Raw genomic sequence first — 14924 nt, forward strand, 5'->3', positions numbered from 1 at the left:
CTCTCTTAGTTTCCACTGCTCTCTAGTTGCTCAGGATGACAATGGCAAAGAAGCCATTAATTAGTCGTTAATACCCAGTACTTTTTAACCTTTATCACAAATATCAAATATTCATCAGCTCTCTGTGGAGAACCAGGTCCTCCTTGAAATGGGCAGTGCCTCCCTTAGATTTTGTTCAACCTTTTCAGAAGGAGAGAATAGCAATTACATTTTTTTATTATAACCATCTTTTGATAAAGAAATTTTTTTCTAATTCTAAAGCACAATTATGTGGGAGAGATTGGGTTAGATCATCCCTAAGCATTTTTGAGTCTGCTTCTACTTCAACCACATACAAATCATAGGAAAGGGTAGGAAATGTGTTTCTCACCCTAGTGACCTTAGCAGCGCTATAGACAGGCTGAGATATTTCAGGACTAATAGATTAGTAGTGAGCAGAACTGGATCTGTGTAAAAATACAGAAAAACATGCAGATAAGCACTGCAGTGAGCCAACACTGCTTCAGGGTGACCTTCAGCACCATACATGCTAGCGGAACCTCACTGAGGACACCAGGTGGATGGTGACTTTGAAGACTCTATAGGACATGGCTGATGTGCGAACTCACAGCACCACTGTCTATCTACATGAGAGCAGGCTAGTTAATCTTCTGGCATGGAGAACGGTGGGATCCATGATCCATACACCTTGGTTAAAATTTATTAGCAGTTAATAGCAGCCATGGAATGAGTGGCTGTTTTTCCTTGGCCCAGTGATAGAGTGCCCCATACTCCAATGTGTACCCCCATACCTATGTACATATGGGTAGTGTTAACTGGGTAGGCAATTAAAGTAAAATATGAAGTTAAGAAGAAGAAGAACTGTTGGGGGCCTGGAGAGAATCCAAGGAAAGAAATGAAAGGCAGATATGATAATAATGCATTATGTCAATGTACTAAATCCTCAAAGAATAAAGCAACAACAACAGTTAAAGAATAATATTTAAGTCAATGGGCTGCTTTTGGTTGGTATACAAAAGACAACAAAGATGAGTTCTTCAAGCAGACAGGAGAGTGGTGCTTAGGGTCAGTGTGTTATTCTCTGCTGGTTTCAGTCTTCAGATGTCCTCATATTCTGGGGTTGGTCGATGCTGGAGAACTAATGTAGCCCACAAAGGGTGACTATTGGAGCCTTACTCCTTAATCTGACAATGTTCAGAAGTGAAGGCTCTAAGAGGTAACGAGAAGGCAGAAACCTCAGCCATGTTAATGCCATAATGGCAACAGTGGTTTCACATCACCAGAGACGAAGAACTGTAAAAGCAAGTTTACACCATCTTGCTCCAAAGCTGTTTTTTGAATGTCCTTATTTCATCATGAGGTGGCACAGTCCAAGAATTTGTCCAGAGAGGACTTCTCAACATCCAATCTTCTAATTTCAGAATCATGAGCACAATAAACTTCTGTTGTTTACGAGTTATCCATTCTCAAGAACCCAGTCACAGCGTGCAAACGTAGCTAAGGCAGGTTACCACACTTTGCCTTGGAAAGTCTCTCATCTTGGAAACACTGGGTAGCAACCAGTTATCTCATTTTCACTCTCTCAGTGGCAAGCCACAAATGTATAGGCAAGAAAATAACCAAAGGAAATTGAAAAAGTTTCATTAAATTTTTAAAAACTGCTTTTTAGGAAATCCCTGTTTTCACAGTAAAAATCAGATATACTTCCCCAAGCCTCAAGCTGGCATAGCTTTATTCTAAAGCAGCACTAAATCTCATGTAGATGATGGACTCAGCAGTTCATATTAGTATTACTTAATAATATAACAATGCACTATCTTGTATTTCTACCATTCCATTTATGTAGACAGTAAATATAAAATGATTAAGAAATACAAGCGAGACATTTGTCCTAAAATTTAAGTTGTACCTTCATTAAAAGGAGGGATTAATGTCCTGGAAAAGGCAGAAAGATTTCTCAGTTACAGGCCAACCTGTTCTATATAGTGAGTTACAGACCAGTCAGCGAAGTGAGACCCGATCTCAAGAAGAAGAAGAAGAACAAGAAGAAGAAGAGGAGGAGGAGGAGGAGGAAGAAGAGGAAGAAATGAATCAAAGGGAATAACACAAACATCACAGCTTTACAGTAGGTATTATGATTCTGCATGGGTATAAACAGTTCCACTGTGGAAGGCTGAGTATTCTTAGTTGGAGATCGACTGTACCATGTGACAAGCACAATGCTGGTTACACCTGTGCTGTTCAGTGATGTTCTACAGGTAATGCTTAATTGGCTGGAGCTGGAAACTCAATGACACTCAAATGCAGCTTGGAGTTGCTCTGTATGTTCACCGTAGAAGTGTTATAGACAGAGATGCAGGAAGCACTCAGGTATTAAGAAAATTTGGGACAGGGAATCAAGGGGTGCTTTGCGATTCTCCAATTGTGTTCACAATATAGGAAAGAAATACAAATTCAGGGAGAAGATTCAGAACATTCCGCTACAGAGACCAGGAAATAAAAAAGAAAAGAATGAAAAGCTAAAAAAGAGAAATCTGATTCCAGGGTTAAAATAAGATTAAATGAAATGCAAGAAGGGAAGAGTATAAAGTAGACAAAGAATAAGACGCAAGTTGATCCACCTGAAAGGCTATAATGTGTTAAGATATTTTAAAGGCTACACAGCCTTTGAAATATTTAGAACAAATCTCATTTATAACATACATACACACACACACACACACACACACACACACACACACACACACACACGTGAAGAAAGTGAGAAATCCATAACCTTTGTTGGAGAATTGAATGCTCTCTACCTGTAATGGACAAAACAAATAGAAAAATAAAAGTAAATAAGGGGTTTAAGGATTAAATAAAACAACAGCATTGCAAAGAGAAAGTCAGACCCAATAGGGAAAAATAAATACTCTTTCAAATGCATATAAAACACTTTCCCATACATAATGGCTATTATTAAGGGGCTCAATAAATTACTACTATATTATTGAGCCACAATGTATCAAAAATAGGAATTAAATAAAAATTAGGCTATCAAAGGGTCTATTTACTTGGAAGCTTTGAAGTGACTTTTAAATAACTATTGGCCTAGATAAGGCAATCTAATCAGTGATTGTATTAGAAAAGGACTTGAAAACTGTATTTGAAAAAAAAAAAAAACAAAACCTTTCTCTATGTAGAAAAATCTCTACACATATTCAAGAGAGAGTCTGGAGGGTTTATGAGAATGAACATCCTGTACTCTATCACATCCCCCCTCATGTGCCCTTCAGAAATAATAATTAAAAAAAGAAATATACAATAATGAAGTGAGCTATAGAGTGATTGGCTTTACAGAAACGAATACTCTATCCCATGGACTATTGATGAAATCATATGGGTAGATCTTCTGGAGTTGGGGGCAACTTGTCAATAGCTATAATGACATTAAATGTGTACCCTATTTGAATATAATGACTTCTAGTAAACTAATCCAATCTAGTGTTCACACTCTTTAAATGTATATATATTTATGAGTCTCCTTTGTGGAAATACTTCCACTGAGAAACAGTAAAAAACCAGGAATTAAAAGTGAATAAGAAACTGTGGTATATTTACACGATGGAATACTACTAAGCTATTAAAAACGAGGAATTCCCGAAACTTGTGGACAAATGGATTGATCTAGAAATTATCATAATGAGTGAGTTCACCCAGAAGCAAAAAGAGACAAACGGTATATACTCACTTATATCAAAACACTAGTCCAAGGGATACGTACCATGAAAATCTTTACTTACCAAAAAAGTGGGTCAGAGGAGAGGACATCTGATTGAGACTTTAGGCAAGAGTAGCATGGAAGAAAGAGGAAATAGTAGGACCCACAGGGTCCTGGAAACCTACAAGAAGAACTTTATGACAGGCAGATCTGGATCCTGGGGTCCTCCTCAAACTAAGGCACCAGCCAAGGAGAATATAGGCAGTAAGCTTCGAACCCCTACCAAGACCTAGCCGACGAACATGATATTCTCCACCGTTGAGTGGAGAGTGAGATCTGACTCTCACACGAACTCTGGTGCCCCTTTTCTGACCATATCCCCCGGATGGGGAGACCTGGTGGCACTCAGAGGAAGGATAGCTAGTTACCAAGAAGAGACTTGATACTCTAAGAGCATATATAGGGGGAGGAGGTCTCCCTCAGTCACAGACATAGGGGAGGGGAGAAGGGGAGAAATGGGAGGGAGGAAAGAATGGAAGGAAACAGGGGAAGGGCTAACAATCGAGATGTAATAAGAACAAATTAATAAAAAATAAAAAAATTTAAAAAAATAAATAAAAAAGTGAATAAGAAAGTACTTACACCTTGGTGTTTGCACAGTTAATGAGATATGGTGCAGATTTTGTTTCATTTTGTTTTTTTATTTATTTGAAGAAAATGTTCTGGTGTAGTTGTAATTGCAGACTTTTACAAAGTCAAAGCACCAGCTTTACAATAATGCTTATGAGTGAGCTCTTACTTTGATGTGCATTTGTGTATATGTGCTCTTGTAAATATGAAAGAAAATGAGGATATAGAAAACATAATTGAATATATATTGATGGGACAGAATAATACTCAGTGAAATGTTACAGGTGTCCTGACATGAGCACCTAAATGGGAGCCTTGGAATGATTTTTCATCTCTTGGTTCAGAATTTCTAGATATATCTAAATTTTAAATATAATATGTTCACATGCTATAACTGAACAAAGACAAGATTTCCACACTCTGTAAGATATAAAAGCATAAAGATGAAGAAAAACACTATTTGTAAGTACAGAAAGTCCACTCATACCATTACTGTACGTTTTTTTTCTTTAAGTTTACACCTATTGGATTGTATTCTTCCCCTCTCTAGAGTCCTTCCAGATATTCTCCTTCCTACCGACCCAACTTTAAGTTCTTTTCTCAACAAACAAACAAAAATTAAATAAAATAAAACCATACTCAAAAAAGGAAGAAAAACAAAACAAACAAACAAACAAAAAACCAAACTGTTATTCAATAAAAGCAAACCTTAAAAAAAAAAAAAAACTGTGGAGTCCATTATGTGTTGGTCAGCTATGCCTGAACAGGAAGCTGCCCTGGAGGGGTTGATATAACCAGTGTCTTTCTATGGAAGAAAATAGATTTTTCCCTCTTCCAGAAAGTATAAGTGACATATTGGTTGTTAACCTTTATCCTAGTGGTTGGATTTTCATTCATTCATTAATTCACTCATTCTTGTAAATATAACAAATATAACAAAATGAAATACAAGGTAAAACAAAAAATATCACATGCAAGTTAGAAAATCCAACAGAAAGAAAAGAGCACAAGAGAAGGCACAAGAACCAGAGACCCATTTGTTTGCACACTCAGGAATCCCATAGAAACATTTAATTGGAATCCATAATAATATACACACAGAAGACCTGTTGAAGACCCTGCAGGTTCTGTGAATGCTGCTTCAGTTTATGTGAGTTTATGTGAGCTTCGCTCATGTTGATTTAATGGGTTTTGTTTTGGTTTTCGTTGGTTGGTTTTTTGGTTGGGTTGGCTTTTTTCTTTTTTCTTTGTGTGTGTGTGTGTGTGTGTGTGTGTGTGTGTGTGTGTGTGTGTGTGTGTGTGAGTGTGTGCACACGTGCGCACATATGTCCATGTGTGTGCATGTAGGGATGTGCTCTCCATCCCTTCTGGCTCTCCCTGAGCTCTGAGGGAACAGACGTGATGGAGACATCCCATTTAGGACTGAGTGTTTCAAGGTCTCTCACTGCGTAATGTCTGACTGTGGGTCTCTATGTTTGTTTCCATCTACTACATTAGGGAGCTTCTTTGATAATATCTGTCCAAGGCATACTTTTTAAATGACTACATTTGAAAATATCCAAGCCACAGATATCCCTTACTTATGTCATCTTTATCTTTTCTGCTTTATGTTCAGTCTCTGAACCATGACAACTAATATTCATAACCATGATGGTAACCCACGTGACTATTAGGCAGAAAAAATATATCCAATTTCTTCATTAGACTCCACTTGAACACAGGAGGGGATTAGAGCACTTTAAAAGACATTTCAGTGAAAGTTGATGGGTACAAATTACAATATTGGGATACTTCTGTTTTCAAAAGATGCCTTTAAAACACTAAAAGGCTGTTTCTACCTTTGAAGTGACCCACGTCTTTACATCTCACACTTTACTGAATGGCCTTATCAATTCATATTGACTCTTTTGTTCAATAACAAACAGTATTTCTATCACATTCCACTTCTGATTCCTCAGGTCTACTCTGAAAACACCCACAGGTGCCCTCTTCTTCTCTCAACTACAATTCTTATCTGTACCACCAATATCTATCCCAGGACTTGAGCTAAAGCCTTTCACACCATCATATCTTCACAGAAAGCTCAGTATAATCTTTAAACATAAAATATAAAGGAAAATATGATAATTTACCAGTTTGGAAAAATATGCATATGCTCAAAATAATAAAAATTGTTGTCTCATTTAACACACGCCTGATGTGTGTCTTGCCCATCTTCTAGAGTCTTGTATCTTGATGGGTCATCTTGGTGTTCTATCAAACAAGTGTCCCATCTTTGCTCTACCTTGGAATAAGATCCTATCCCATATTGGTAGCCTGCTTATTCTTTCTTTGACTGCCATCAGGCCTCCCCCCACCCCAAGAGGAGGTGGTCAAATATGGGGCACCAGAGTTCATGTCTAAGTCAGTCTGTGCTCTCCACATAACTCGGGAGAATGTCCTGTCCATTGGCTAGATCAGAGTAGCGGTTCGATGATTACTACTTGTATTGTCCTTGGATAGTGCAATAGCTTGAGCAGACCCCCCTGGGCCCTGATTCACCCATCATGATGCTCTTCTTATAGATAGCCTATGACCATATACTGAGGGAAGAGGTCCTCCTAGGTCATAGACCTAGGGGAGGGGAATAGGGTGAAAGCATGAGGGAGGGAGGAATGGGAGGATATAAGTGATGGGATAACAATGGAGATGTAATATTTGACCATGCATCCAGGATGGGGAGGCCTGGTGGCACTCAGAGGAAGGATAGCAGGCTGCCCAGAAGAGACTTGATACCTTATGAGCATATATAGGGGAGGAAATCCCCCTCAGGAACAGTCATAGGGGAGGGGAGTCAGGGGGAAATGGGAGGGAGGGAGGAATGGGAGGATACAAGGGATGGGATAACAATTGAGATGTAATATGAGTAAATTAATAAAATATGTTTTAAAAAGTAAATAAATAATTAAATATATATAAATGAATAAATTAATAAACTTTTAAAAATCAAAAAAAAAAAAAATCCTATCCCATACCTCACTGAAGTCATTAGGATGTTCTAGGCAAATGCAATTTTCTCAGAAAGCCGCCTTGTCTGCTTCATCTAAATAGCACCTGTTTTGGAATTTACATTTACCCTGCAGTGCATGGTCATCAGTGGCTGCTATAAACACACATATAAATAACATTATGTAGACTTAACATTTTGTATTTAGGAATATATGTATGTATGTATAGATAGATAGATAGATAGATAGATAGATAGATAGATAGATAGATAGATAGATAGATACATCAAAAAGAATTGAGAAAAAAAGAGGTCATAAATTGAAGTGGGTGGGGCCGCATAAAGATTTGGCAGAAGGAAATGGAAGGGCGAAATCATAACCACTACATGGAAACCACATGGTCTGAATGTCAAGCCATGTTACATTACATATTTGAACTAAAATACCGTAGTTGACCACACAAAATGCAATGATTTCCTATTATACATTGATAGCTACAATGCCACATATCTAATTTCTTTCTTGTATAGACATTGTTACAAAAATATCTGCTAGGTATGAGTGACAATTATTTATTAATAATTATGTATGTTATCACCATCACAGCGCTGGCTGTCTTTAAAAGATCAAGGCTACTCAGTGAGACTTCTCATACTCCCATGTCCTGAGAAATCTTTGCCCAACACACAGATACCTAAGATGAAATTTTATTCCAACCACTCTACTTTCAGTGCTGTCATGACTATTGCTACAGTGCTGTGGTTTCAGCCACTTTCTCCCAGCCACACCAAATACCATGGGACGACATAGGAGATCTTCCTTTGGTCATGATTACTACAAATGTCATTACAGTGCTCTTATTCTCTGTCACTCTAGAGGCATCTGCTTATGCCTGTTCCTAACTCCAAGTAACTAATATCAGTCTAGGGACAGCACCGGCTCCCTCACCCTGAACAGACGAGACAGTCGCCTACAAGCAGCAGCCTCTCTAGTGTTCACAGGTCAGTCCAAGAGACATGCTCTCTGCACATCCATCCCACTTTGGATCCTTACAAACCAATTAATCCTTAAAAAGAAATGAGCTAATGCTCAGTGAACGAATAAGAAGCAGAGAGCGCATAGTGAGGGATTGTTTGGGAAGTAAGGGGGTAGTGGATGCTTGAGTGGTGCTGGTCTGCAGGAGGGAAAAAAAAAAAGAAGAAGAAGAAGAAGAAGGCCACAAAAGATGAGGCATTTCAGAGAGAAAATCTTCAGAACAGGTGACTCTACATGGAACACAAGGAAATGGGAGTCTGGGGAAATTGTTAATAAAAGCTGTGTGGATCAGTGTACCACTAACTCAAAGAGCAAACAACTTGACGTGTGTTGTAAAAGAGGAGACATTGGTAAGCAATTTCAGATCCCAAGAAAGAGGGGTGCTCAATTTGGACTTTTATTCTCGTTGTCACATTAAATGCTCTGCATTCAATCCTAGTATTAGAGTTGAACAACAAAGCTTAATATTCTATATTTATTTATATGGAATTTAAGATGAAAATACAAATTTAATTGTCCTAGTAACAACATTTTTAAGTGAGTTAGAACTATGGATAATTATAAAATTCAAGATTAGATCTTGTCCTAAAAACCAGAAGTTATGGACAGTTTTATAAGATATTACCATTTCTTCAATATCATGTGTTTCTTCTCATTGCCTTGCTATTGTGAATAAATGTGTCCCCAGTTTCCCTATATTTAACACTTGCACAGTATGAAAAATTAACATTTTATATTCTCTTAGAGACTTGCTCCATCCAATAAACCTTCCATGAACATAGCTGACCAACCATTTGCCTTGCTTTGTGCTGCATGATCTAATAGATTTTTAGTTCTTAAGGAAAAGAATTATATTTCCTTATCCCTTTTTTATTAAGGTGGTAAGGAATATATCCACTATGCACTTGGTGCCCAATAAATGTTATTGAGTGTGATTTATATTTATTTTGCTACAAAACATTGCAAAACTTTCATTGTCTGGGAACTCTTGTACAGCATCCAAAATAATCTGATTTTCTTTATTTCTTTTTCTTTTCTCTCCAGACACACCTATTATTCATAGGCCAGCTATCTGCCCTTTGCACTCTCCTCTGTTTTTTTGTCTCTCTATGTAGTCATGCCTAGGAACTTTCACTTTACACACTGATTCTTACTTCTATAATACTGATTTGATTTCATAAAGTGCAAGTTCCATATTTTGTCCTCCCTTACATGAAGTTTAACTGTTTCTTTCTTGAGGGCTATTTAGAATTCTTTTTTTTTTTTAAACCACATCCTGGAAAGAGACTACTTTGGTGGTAGATAGAGGAACATGTAACTTCTTGCAAATGATTTGCTTCAACTGAGCTTCAGTCAGCTCATTCATAAAATAAGAATATAGGGACCATTTTCTTCCTGAGATGCAGGAGGCTAAATGTATAGAAATATACATCAAGACACAATCTAAGGCTAAAGGAAAAGGCTCACCTTCTTCATTGTTGGTGCTTTCTTGTATGTGTTGGAATACACCACACAGAAATAACTTCCTGTCCACTCATTTTCCCTCCTCTCTCCAGTAAGCCAGAAGGTTGGTGACAGTTAGTCCTCAGCCTCTTCCCTCTTCCTTCTGTATCCTCCTTGTCTGTACCAACATTTCTTGGTTGCTGCTGATGGAACTTACTCTTTTTTAATGTGTGCCCCAGGCTGGTTTCGAACTCATGTTCTTTCTGTGTCCATATCCTTCAGTAAATCCTCCCACCTGCCATACACCACCACTATTTGTGAAACAAATTTTTAATGGATGTATTAATTTGTTTTCTTACTTGTTTTACACTATTTTATTCTTATTAACAAGCTGTTCCTGACTCATATTGAAATAATGTATGCTACCTGTTGGGATAGCCTTATGTTCCCAGTATTTGTTTCATTTAGTTGGGAATCTTGAAGGAAAGGTGTATTTACACACATACTACAATACATACATACATACATACATACATGCATGTATACATATGTATGTACATACATATGTATGTACATACATATGTATGTACATACATACATACACATGCAAACATGCATACAGGATAGATGATAGATAGATAGATAGATAGATAGATAGATAGATAGATAGATAGATGATAGATATATACTTTTGATTGCATTCTAGGATGTCAAAACATATGGATTTGTAATATATAGCATCACTAAGAGATTGAGTTGCCAGTTAAGAAGGTACTATAACAGACCATAGTCACATGGGGTTAATTTATGTTTGTTTCTCATTAGATAGGTAGGTGATAGACATAGATAAAATTTAGGTAAATAGATGATAGATTAGGTTATATAGGCAGATCAATAGATTAGATAGATAGATAGATAGATAGATAGATAGATAGATAGATAGATAGATGGTATATATATTGGCAGATAATAGAATGTTGCCATTAGTAACTTTACAAAACTTTCTATCTAACCTCTAACAAAGTTCAATGATTCATTCATTGTTTCACACAAACACAACCCTATTTTATTTTCCACGCTCACATATTTATGTTCTTTATTGTATTGCTCACAGATCTTGATGACATTTGAATAACAATGAGGGAAGGGGATCACTTCTATAGTGTATACTACTTTCTTGTTCTTTGAACACAGCTAACTTAGAGTGAAGAGACTGATTCTTTATTCCTTGCTGAGGGTTTCCATGGGTTTGGTGCATAGAAAATACTATATATTTTATAGGAAAGCCTGCATAAGCTTAGATTTTATGTGTTTCATCAATTGAGCATCAGAGCACAATTTATATAGGTTTCTAGTTCCAGAAAAAAACCCTTGTACCCACCATCACTTACTCCTCATTTCACCCTCCCCCCAGTCATGGAATGGCTAGCCTACTGATGTCATCAGAACGCTGCTTCTTTCCATCATTTTATATATACTATTAACATAGAAAATGTCATGTTTTTTTCACCTAACATAATATTTTAGGTTCATTCATATAACAAAAATTAATTCTCTATTATTTTATGACTCAATAATATTCAAATGTATACATTACATCATATTTTATGTATCCATTTGTAACTTGATAGATTTGGGGAAGGAATTTTTGAACCCTGATTGGTCACTGTTTGTATTTATCTTTGAATAAATGGTTGTGTCTATAAAAAGTATGGCTCCATGTACCAGGTCCTAAACAAGATATCATATTCCTCAGCAAACCAGAACAGGACACACCATCTAAGAAAAGGCAAGGGCACAAGGCAGAAAATAAGAGCCAACCATGTGCTTACAAGGCTTATGGCCTGTGAGGATTTTACTTCTCAAATCTGAGGTTTTCAGAGTTGTAAGCAGCATTGGACAGCCCCAGGGTTTCCCATAATATCTGACCTTGAATCATATATGTGCAATAGGTCTAATGTTATAGGCTAATTTACACATATTTGCTTAAGCTCATAGGAAAAAATGTTAATTGCTGGTTTTAAACAGCTGAGCTTTTCATAGACTCAGATACAAGTGATATTCCAGCTGCAGATTTCCAGCATAGGACAAGATTGGTAGTGCTGAACCAGCTGCTAAATTCTGTTCTACATTTAAGTCCAAGAAAAGATTTGTAAGTGAATATTTAATGACTTATCCATAGATTTAAATATCATACTCATAGCCAGTACCAAATTAGCTTGTGTGTGGCTAACTATACATAAGAGGGTGTCCCCAGGATATAACTCAAGTTCCCTTAGTTCAGGAAAATTTACACCAACAGGCTGTGAACCGGGTGCAACATAGGATTAATGATGACTGTTCAAGAGATAACAAGGATGCCATGCTACCAGATGCATCTCAGTGTCAATTCTGCAGCATGTTATAACAATAACAGAGGCCCTGAAGGAGAAATAAAGCTTAAGGAATTTTGGATATATGAACTGAGAAACGAATGTACCTTAGATAAGTCCTAGCGACTGGCAATGCAATTATTTGCAAATCTCTGAATTTACTGTGAAGGCAGCAATCTCTCAAATGCTACTTTTAGAGAAAGGAGATGTTATAAGAATATGGTAAATGCATAATGCCCGAATCATTTTCTACAAGGAAATTGTTCCCAATTGAGTTTATTACAGGACATAGATGGGCTAAAATTTGATGGAAATATAAGGATTTCGGGAATTAAGGCATTTAAAATATATGAGGAAGTAATCGCGAGCAGCTGGCTGTATTGAAGTTGCCTTGAGATCGCCTCAGGTGGCCGATCCGGTTACCCTTGCAAGCACTGGAAAAGCAAGTGGGAACAGGTGATCATCATTAGCCTAAATTAATCTCTTGCTGGGAAATTTCTCCCAACCTAGTTCAAAGATCACAGCTCTCGTTCTCTTCTTCATTTCCTCACAGATTATGGACAAGTAGAATCAACAATTTGCATCCTGCATGGCAGAAAATTATGAGATACTGAACGCAGAATGGAAGCAAGGATGCAATTGGTTTAAAACACTAATGATTTACACAATCAGTAGTAGAAAAAAAATAACAATTTAAAATGAGATCATTGCTCTAGGGCACAGGAATGAAAAAAATTTTTTTGCTTTTTGTTGTTGTTGTTGTTCTTTTTGATTTTGTTTGTTTGTTTGTTTTTTCTTTGTAGTTTTGCTCAGATTATCTTGAGTTTTCAGCAATTAAAAACACATGAAAAGCATGAGACTGGAATTGACCTAATACAAACCTAAAATGTGTAGATTACATCTTATCATCAAGTACCATTTCAGCTTAAATTATGAAACATGAGAAATTTGGAAGGGGGGATACTGTAATAATAGCCTTCAACACCCAGCATCACTGAAAGGCAATACACTAACAACCTGATTTAACTCATTTAAGCATCAAACTAATATCAAGAGCAAAATTATCTTCGTTTCACTGATTATAAAAGCAAACACATAGCTTGATGTAAAAATGATAGTGTCTCATATTTCACTTCTGTGAGCTAATATAATGTACGTGAAAACCCAGGTGTCCTCAACCAGAAGCAAGATCCACTTTCTTTTTGCAGTATCTTTTCTGAAAGATTCGCTGCATATTTTGTTTCAGATTTATTTTTCTTAGAAAAATTTTGTTTTAACTTTTTATTGCTTTGAACGGTAAAATGCAGTGAGAGTTTAACATTTGAAATGTAAGTGCATACTCAGTATTTAATATAAAAAGAATTATCTTTGAATTGTGAACACACCTATTCAGTCATTTTTTTTAAAGAACTCTCAAATGGCTATCTTGGATTATTCAGTTATCCAAATTTGGATAAAATGCTACAAAAAGTAAGCTTTCTGTATTCAGTTCAGTGTGAACTTAATTCATCAATGTGTTTTCTGACATGTTTCAGTACTTCAAGATGACAAGACTTTAAAATGCCCATCAGCAAACCTGGAACATGAAGAGAATGGTATATGAAATGAAGTGAAGCCTAACATGAAACCACGAATATGACTTTAGCAGCCACTGACATCCTCCGTGAGAAGCCTGCTCCACACTGTGTGCCTACATGTAGGAGAGTTCTAGTGAGAAGAGGTGTGCTAACGGCAGAGATTTACTTCCTTGTAGCAGACACGTAGTAGCACCTTCACTTGTAACCACTAGCAATTCCCATCTTGCACAAAGGAGAGACATCTACTTACTTATGTACTAGGTGATTTCTGAAAAACAGACACAAACCCATGTAATTTTTCCTAACAACTACAGCCCAGAAGTTGAAGATCAAGCTTCGGGTACGGTCAGCTTCCTTGGAGGGCCTTCTTCTAGATTGTAGGCTGCTACTGTTTGTTGTATGTTTACATTGAGGGTGCAAGCTAAGGAGATCACTGGAGTGGTTTTGATAAGGGTACTGTTAAGGCGTCAATAGGAAATGGCCCTCCCCAAAATGCGTCAAAACCTTGGTACACAATTGGTGGCACTATGGAGTCATGCTTGGTTTGTGAGAATGCTGACTTCATCCTTGGAGTGATCTCTTGACAAGTTCATAGCTGAGTGGGCTTTTAGAAAGTGCTACCTAGTTGAAGGAGGGAAATCACTGGGAGTGTGTCTTTGAAAGATATAACCCATGCATTCCCATCTCTCAGAAGAAAGCAGCTTTATTCTCTGCCATCAGTAGGATATAAGCAACCAAGGACTAAAACCTCTGGCAGCAAAAACCAAAGTATAAATACTTGCTTCTTTGTTTTTCTCATATATCTTTTCACAGGCATGAAAAGCTAATTAACACAGGCACAAATCCCATTTGTTTCTTTTAAATGTAGTTTACTTTTGATTATGTATATGAACATGGGAATATGTACATTACAGAAGGTTGCCATTTGGGGCCAGAGAAAAACCACTGGATTCCCTGGAGTTGGATATGGGCTGCCTGGGGTGGGTGCTGGAAGTTGAACTCCAGTCCTCTGCAAAGGCAGCATTTGTTGTTAATTGCGAAGTCATGTCTCCAACCCCACCCATCTCAATTCTGAAAGCCTTGCCTGAGAGCCTTCACCTTACATTCTAAAGTCGCACTCTCTAATACCTGTACATTAAGAGTTAAAGTTTTAAACCTTTAATGGGAATTTTGAGGG

The sequence above is a fragment of the Acomys russatus genome, chromosome 1 (assembly GCF_903995435.1).
Source record: "Acomys russatus chromosome 1, mAcoRus1.1, whole genome shotgun sequence".
Lineage (NCBI taxonomy): Eukaryota > Metazoa > Chordata > Mammalia > Rodentia > Muridae > Acomys > Acomys russatus.